The following is an 8656-nucleotide window of genomic DNA, read 5'->3' on the forward strand; positions in this document are numbered from 1 at the left end:
TCTCCAAAAAATCGATTCTCGTGTTCTCTCGGGGGACCCCCCCCTAAAAAAAAAGAGAAACATGTTATTATAGTTTCACAGGAAAAGGAATTTTGTGACGCGAGAAGGTGTTAGGAGGAGATGACCTTCTGAGGGGTTGTGTGGGTCCCACATGACCTGGTGAGAGGTTACAGGTCTCACGAGACCTGTTAAGACTTTACACAGGACGGTTCAAATCGCTCTCCAGGTCCCCAGGTCTCGTGTGACCTGGTGAGAGAGAGGCTGCAGGTACCGGATGACCTGCAGGGAGGCCACAGGTGCCGCCAGGGAGTTCACCATTCAGAGCCAAACGAGTGGAGGTCCCTCACACGAAGCTTCTGTCCTCAGTGCAAAGGTCAGACGGTATGAGGGGGAGAGACTCTCTCTCTCTCTCTCTCTCTCTCTCTCTCTCTCTCTCTCTCTCTCTCTCTCTCTCTCTCTCTCTCTCTCTCTCTCAATGCAGCACACTAACTCCACCTAACTTTACTGTAAAGTCTTCTTGTAGATATGCAAAGCTTCTGACACCGTCTCTTTATATATATATATATATATATATATATATATATATATATATATATATATATATATATATATATATATATGTGTGTGTGTGTGTGTGTGTGTGTGTGTGTGTGTAAGAATTGGGGGGGGGGGGTGGCGACGGGAATGGATGAAGGCAGCAAGTATGAATATGTACATGTGTATATATGTACATGTTTGTGTATGTATATGTGTGTATACATTGAAATGTATACGTACGTATATGTGGGTATATGGGCGTTCATGTATATGAATGTGGATGTGGGTGGGTTGAGCCATTCCTTGTGTTTCCCTGCGCTACCTCGCTGACGCGGGAGACGGCGATTAAGTATTATAGAAATAATGATACTAATGATGATTCTTTTTTCTTTTTTTTTTCATACTATTCGCCATTTCCCGCATTAGCGAGGTAGCGTTGAGAACAGAGGACTGGGCCTTTGAGGGAATATTCTCACCTGGCCCCCTTCTCTGTTCCCTCTTTTGGAAAATTAGAATAATAATAATAATAATAATAATAATAATAATAATAATAATAATAATAATAATGATAATAATAATAATAATAATAATAATAATAATAATAATAATAATAATAATAATAATAGTAATAATATGTAAGAATTGCCATTACTATACAAGCATTGTCCGTACAAACCGGTATAGAATTCGCTGTACTCCTTTTAGTGTTTGATGTGAAAATGTGTTTTGATGTTGTGGCCCCACCTCGCAACGGATCCTCAAGACGAAGGACGTGGACGATAGATTATGAGTGTGGCTTAAAAGTACAGAAAAAGATCTTGAAGTGGAAACTTGGAAGAGAGTTTAGTTTACCAGACGCCCGTGTACATATTCTAGTCTACCACAAAGCTAGGATATAAGTTAGTTTACCTTCGTAAATACTCACATGTGTGCGACGCTGGGCAGTCTTATAGTTTACCAGGTCCTGGGAAATACTGTAATTAACCAGAAAAGCAGTTGTCCAGTTTACAATACGCAAAAAAACAAAGATTGTAGTTTACCCGAGTCTCGGGAATATTTTAGTTTACGATTACCGTATGTATACTCTAATTTACGAAGCCTTTTTTTTAAGAATTATGTTTCAGAGTATATCAGACATACGCAAATGTTGTAGTTACCAGACTAATGAGTACCGCTGCTACCAGACGGTCGTAAATGGTCCTTGTTGAGCAAAGTCTCCTGAAACACTTCAGTTTACCGGATCATCGTAAAAAAAAAACCAGCAGAGTTTACCGGGTTTATGCTGTCATATCAATCACTTTAAACTCTCACATGTATCCTGGTTTACCACAGTAACGGAAAACCTGGACATTGTCTGTTCCAGTATACCATGGTTAGGAAATGATTATTCTTATGTATCACGACAAGTTTACTGATCTCTTTTCTTATCTATTCTAGTTTACCACAGTAACGGAGTCTGGAAATTATCTGTTCTAGTATACCATGGTTATGGAATAATTATTCTCATTTATCAGGACAAGTTTACTAAACTTATATATATATATATATATATATATATATATATATATATATATATATATATATATATATATATATATATATATATATTCTAGTTTACCGTATATTGTAGTTTACCACAGCCAAGGAGCCTTGAGAATGTCCGTTCTGTTGCACCACAGATAATGAATAACTGTTCTAGTTTACTGGAACATAGGAATAGATAACCTAGTTTACCGAGCCGCCCCAATTAACTGAAAGTTTGCCAGGTTTTTATGTAAAGTGGTTTGCCCCAGTTTACCAGGTACCAGGTCTTCGGATTACGGTGCCACAAGTTATTTCTTGGAAAGGTCTCTGAACATTTAGGATGCTCGATCCTGTGTCTAACTGACCCAAAAACATAACTTCTTATGTAAGTAGTTTACCGTGACCCAAAAACATAACTTCTTATGTAAGTAGTTTAGCGTGACACAAAAACATAACTTCTGATGTAAGTAGTTTACCGTGACACAAAAACATAACTTCTGATGTAAGTAGTTTACCGTGACCCAAAAACATAACTTCTTATGTAAGTAGTTTACCATGACCCAAAAACATAACTTCTTATGTAAGTAGTTTACCATGACCCAATAACATAACTTCTTATGTAAGTAGTTTACCATGACCCAAAAACATAACTTCTTAGGTAAGTAGTTTACCATGACCCAAAAACATAACTTCTTATGTAAGTAGTTTACCATGACCCAAAAACATAACTTCTTATGTAAGTAGTTTACCATGACCCAAAAACATAACTTCTTATGTAAGTAGTTTACCATGACCCAAAAACATAACTTCTCAGGTAAGTAGTTTACCATTACTGCAAAGGGGTCTCGACATTTAAGATAAACGATTTATCCACCTCACGTAGATATCAACTTCATGGGTAAATAATTTAGCAATACTCTGTGGAAACGGATAAGATTTCATAGATAAATGGTTTACCAACTCCACGATAAAGACATGGCTTCCTGGATAATTGGTTTACCAGCCTTGTGGAAAACACGATTTTACTATATAAAGGTTTACCAACTTTATGAGAATGCAATACTCCCTTGATAAATGATTTACCGAGCCCAACAAAATATATATAAAATAGCGTTACCAACCCCCCATTGAAATAAAGCATGACGCCCGAAGATAAATGATTTATCAACCGCTTAACAAGAGATGGCGTCGCAGATAAATGGTTTACCAAAACCTGCCGCACTCCAATGATGAAGATACAGACACCAGTAAACCACAAAATATACAGTAAACTTCCACCTTACCGGACACTATAAGGCAATATATCCGGTTACCGAACCATAGGATGAACGATGGCAGTGGAGGAAACCTATGCGGTCGGAAAGAACACTGTGAAAAGAAACACACACACACACACACACACACACACACACAAATTTTCTTTTCTCCCATTTTCTTTCTCTATTTTTCTGTACACTGTATAGTCCTCATCATCGTAACGCGTCAGTATATATATATATATATATATATATATATATATATATATATATATATATATATATATATATATTTTTTTTTTTTTTTTATACTTTGTCGCTGTCTCCCGCGTTTGCGAGGTAGCGCAAGGAAACAGACGAAAGAAATGGCCCAACCCCCCCCCCCCCCCCCATACACATGTATATACATACGTCCACACACGCAAATATACATACCTACACAGCTTTCCATGGTTTACCCCAGACGCTTCACATGCCTTGATTCACTCCACTGACAGCACGTCAACCCCTGTATACCACATCGCTCCAATTCACTCTATTCCTTGCCCTCCTTTCACCCTCCTGCATGCTCAGGCCCCGATCACACAAAATCTTTTTCACTCCATCTTTCCACCTATATATATATATATATATATATATATATATATCATTGTTTTGTTTACTATACTTTGTCGCTGTCTCCCGCGTTAGCGTGGTAGCACAGGGAAACAGACGAAAGAATGGCCCAACCCGCCCACATATACAATTCAATGTATACATACATATACATACACAGACAAATACATATATACACATGTACACATTCATACTTGCTGCCCTCAGCCATTCCCGTCGCCACCCAGCCACGCATGAAATGGCACCCTACTCCCCCCGCGTGCGCGCGAGGTAGCGCTAGGAAACGACAACAAAGGCCACATTCGCTCACACTCAGTCTCTAGCTGTCATGGATAACGCACCGAAATCACAGCTCCCTTTCCACATCCAGGCCCCACAAAACGTTCCATGGTTTACCCCAGACGCTTCACATGCCCTGGTCCAATCCAATGACAGCACGTCGACCCCGGTATATCACATCGTCCCAGTTCACTCTATTCCTTGCACACCTTTCACCCTCCTGCATGTTCAGGAACCGATCGCTCAAAATTTTTTTCACTCCATCCCTGCACCTCTAATTTGGTCTCCAATATATTCGTATGAGTCCACGGGGAAATGAAACACGATAAGTTCCCAAGTGCACTTTCATGTAATAATCACATCATCAGGAGAGATACAAGAAAAAATATAACAGTCAGTTGATATATATATATATATATATATATATATATATATATATATATATATATATATATATATATATATATATATATATATATATACTTTGGTGATTCTTATAAAAGAAAAGGACGCAAAGTGTCGTCAGGACATTCTTTCGTAACCTGACAGCGTGAACGTAACGTAACGTAACGTAAAGCCGCTTAAACTGACGTAACAGAAACTAACCGTAAGCTTGACCAGCTTAACCTGACCTGGCATTGTAACGTGTAAAGAGAAACATCCCCGATCTCGCTATACGGAGACGTAAGTACTTCATTGTGTTGAAACTTGGCAGAGAAGTACTTCCCCACGAGTACTTACGAGTGCTTAGTGCGAGTACCTACGGCTAGTACCTGCGGCGAGTACTTACTGGTACTTAGTGCGAGTACCTACTTTCGAGTACTTACGGCGAGTACTTACGAGTACTTACTAGTACTTACGAGTACTTACTAGTACTTACGGCGAGTACCTACTAGTACTTACGGCGAGTACTTACTAGTACTTGCGGCGAGTACTTACTGGTACTTACTGCGAGTACCTACTTACGAGTACTTACGGCGAGTACTTACTAGTACTTGCGGGGAGTACTTACTAGTACTCACAGCGAGTACTTACTTAGGAGTACTTACGGAAAGCTTTCGCCAAAAGGGTAGGCTCAACTCGGAGCGCTCACCGTAGGATAAGTCCAGTTAAGAAGAACGAGTCATGTGAGACCCGTGTTCTGTGGTCAAGTGGTGTGGGAGAGAGAGAGAGAGAGAGAGAGAGAGAGAGAGAGAGAGAGAGAGAGAGAGAGAGAGAGAGAGAGAGAGACGAAAACTGGGTTGACATGAAGAGCGTCGGACAGCAATGTAAAAGGTGGGTAAGTTGAAAAAGAGAAAAGTGCAAAAGAAAGAAGGAGAATATAGACAGGTGTAGTAAATATAGAATGAAGAAGGTTGTCGTAATTTTGGATTTCATGGCCACAGACCGAACCCCCGTTGGCCGCTTTCATGGCCATAACGGAAACCTGTTGGCCGCTTTCATGGCCATAGACCAAACCCTGTTGCCGCTTTCATGGCCAATGATCAAACCCTGTTGGCCGCTTTCATGGCCATAACTGAACCCTCTTGGCCGCTTTCATGGCCAGTGATCAAACCCTCTTGGCCGCTTTCATGGCCGTAACTGAACCCTCTTGGCCGCTTTCATGGCCAGTGATCAAACCCTCTTGGCCGCTTTCATGGCCATAACTGAACCCTCTTGGCCGCTTTCATGGCCAGTGATCAAACCCTCTTGGCCGCTTTCATGGCCATAACTGAACCCTCTTGGCCGCTTTCATGGCCATAACTGAACCCTGTTGGCCGCTCTCATGGCCAATGATCAAACCCTGTTGGCCGCTTTCATGGCCATAACTGAACCCTCTTGGCCGCTTTCATGGCCAGTGATCAAACCCTCTTGGCCGCTTTCATGGCCATAACTGAACCCTGTTGGCCGCTCTCATGGCCAATGATCAAACCCTCTTGGCCGCTTTCATGGCCATAACTGAACCCTCTTGGCCGCTTTCATGGCCAATGATCAAACCCTCTTGCCGCTTTCATGGCCAGTGATCAAACCCTCTTGGCCGCTCTCATGGCCATAACTGAACCCTGTTGGCCGCTCTCATGGCCAATGATCAAACCCTGTTGGCCGCTTTCATGGCCTGTTGACCTCCCCTATTGGCCGCTTTCATGGCCAATGATTAAACCCTCTTGCCGCTTTCATGGCCATAACGGAACCCTGTTGGCCGCTCTCATGGCCAGTGATCAAACCCTGTTGGCCGCTTTCATGGCCTGTTGACCTCCCCTATTGGCCGCTTTCATGGCCAGTGATCAAACCCTCTTGCCGCTTTCATGGCCATAACGGAAACCTGTTGGCCGCTTTCATGGCCAATGATCAAACCCTGTTGGCCGCTTTCATGGCCTGTTGACCTCCCCTATTGGCCTCGTGCCGTTCGTTAATCTGCCGCTACATGTTACTGGCAGCAAATGGTTTTGTTACGACGGGTGATTTGTGACGTGAGCGTAAACAATATATCTCCCTGTATTGCCTGGGCGAGTGTGATTACCCTCAGATTTGTGTTTTATGCACACCCGGGTGCGAAAGGGTGCGGGCGGTGGTGCGAAAGGGTGCGAAAGGATACGGACTCAATGGGGTGTGTGGAGAGGTGCGTATGGACGGGCCTACTGTGAGTGTGAGAGGTTGGATACGTGCTGGGGTGCGATAGATCGTGGGTATGGGTGTTAGTGTGCTGGAGTGCGAGATGATAGGGACGTGCTGGGCTGCGGAAGTGCGAAAGAAAAAAAAAAGGGGTGCGACAGGGAGCGGACGTAACGGCGTGGTTACCTGGACGAAGGGAGGCCGTGCGAAGTGCGCAGATCCGGGAGTGAAGGATGTGCGCAGTAGGCCTTCGATACGTACACTTCCGCATAGAGGGAGAGAGAGAGAGAGAGAGAGAGAGAGAGAGAGAGAGAGAGAGAGAGAGAGAGAGAGAGAGAGAGAGAGAGAGGACATCAACGTGCTACCTGATTCATTCATCTCACACGTCACAGGTCTCCGCTTTGTGTAGGATGTGCTCCAGATATATCCTCCTTTCGTTTTCCTCCCCCGTGTAGCCCAGGAGTGAAAAAGATTCCCGTGGCTCACTTCTCCTCATTCGTCACCACCCTCTCGTGGACAATTAAAACTTCGAAAACATACATCGCCTGTGAACATCCTCTTCCGAATGTCATCTTTTCCTGCCCTAGCGCTCACTCGAGCGGTGGGCCAGTGTCACACACGAATAAACGTCGCGAATTTCACCAGAGGCGGTGGACACGCTCGCTCGCACACGAAACCTCACGAATCTAGAACTGGACGTTTCAGGTTACATCCCGCATCACGGAAGGGATCAGGGGTGTATATATATATATATATATATATATATATATATATATATATATATATATATATATATATATATATATGTATTTTTCAGAAGGCTGTGGGCGAGGCACGACAAGTCGGTCTGTGGTTGCTGTAGCGTTTCCCAGTCCCGTGTACACACACACAGTCAAGTCCCAACGTGGGATAAAGTCATATATATATATATATATATATATATATATATATATATATATATATATATATATATATATATATATATATATATATATATTTATATATATATATATGTGGGGTCCAAGTTCTCCATCGTTTTCCGAAATGCGAGTCCCATACACGGCACACGTGGTTCCTTCCTGGTGAGAGAGAGAGAGAGAGAGAGAGAGAGAGAGAGAGAGAGAGAGAGAGAGAGAGAGAGAGAGAGAGAGAGAGAGAGAGAGAGAGAGAGAGAGACACGACCCCGACGACCCCTTATGACACCACTCCCACCCCCCCGTCCCAGCACGGGGATGGGGGAAGGGAGGGAGGGAGGGAGGGTTGCAGGGCCCGACCCAAACAGGAGCTTACCCGAGAGAGAGACGCACACACACTCACACGTCCGCTCACCACGACCTCCACACGCACACTGCCGCCAGAGGGGAGTCACGACGCCGCGTGGGGCAGACGTGCTGGTGGTGGTGGAGGTGGTGGTGGTGGTGGTTGGTGTGGGAGGGGGAGCCCTAGTGGGTGAATACGAGATGGGAAGGAGGGAGGGAAGGGAGGGAGGGAGGGGAGGTATCAGAGTGCGGGTGGGTGGTGGAGTGGACGGGTTGTGGGTGGCGAACGAGGAGGAAAGAGGTGGAGAAGGGGAAGGGAGGGGGGAAGGAAGGAAGGTGGTCATAGGTCACTTGCAGAAGGAGAGGCGGGAAAGGTCAGTGAGACGCCAGTGTGGTAAGGTCGAGAATGATCAATCCCTCTCTCTCCCCTCTCTCTCCCCACGAGGGGAAAGGTGAGAGAGAGGGAGTGAGGAGAGGAAGGGAGAGTGAGAAGCACCCTGAGGAGGCTCTGGGAGAGGAACGGAAGGGAGAGAAGGGAGGGACGGAGTAGTAGAGAGATGAGAGACAAGATGGTGTCGAAAAAGTAAGGCGGTT

General features: G+C 44.1%; 1 protein-coding gene across 3 annotated transcripts in view; it reads right to left on the reverse strand.

Annotated features, from left to right (window-relative positions):
* LOC139749809 (uncharacterized) overlaps nucleotides 1–8156 on the reverse strand; it is a 189164-nt gene extending 181008 nt beyond the window's left edge. Inside the window, exon 1 of one of the 3 annotated variants that reach the window (XM_071664081.1) lies at nucleotides 8094–8156. The gene's annotated coding sequence lies outside the window, so the exon portion shown is untranslated. Of the gene's footprint in view, nucleotides 1–1213; nucleotides 1346–8093 lie in introns of those variants that run through there. The other 2 variants (XM_071664083.1, XM_071664082.1) reach the window with 2 other exon arrangements.
* Between the last annotated feature and the right edge of the window lie 500 nt (nucleotides 8157–8656).

The sequence above is a fragment of the Panulirus ornatus genome, chromosome 8 (genome assembly GCF_036320965.1).
Source record: "Panulirus ornatus isolate Po-2019 chromosome 8, ASM3632096v1, whole genome shotgun sequence".
Taxonomy (NCBI): domain Eukaryota; kingdom Metazoa; phylum Arthropoda; class Malacostraca; order Decapoda; family Palinuridae; genus Panulirus; species Panulirus ornatus.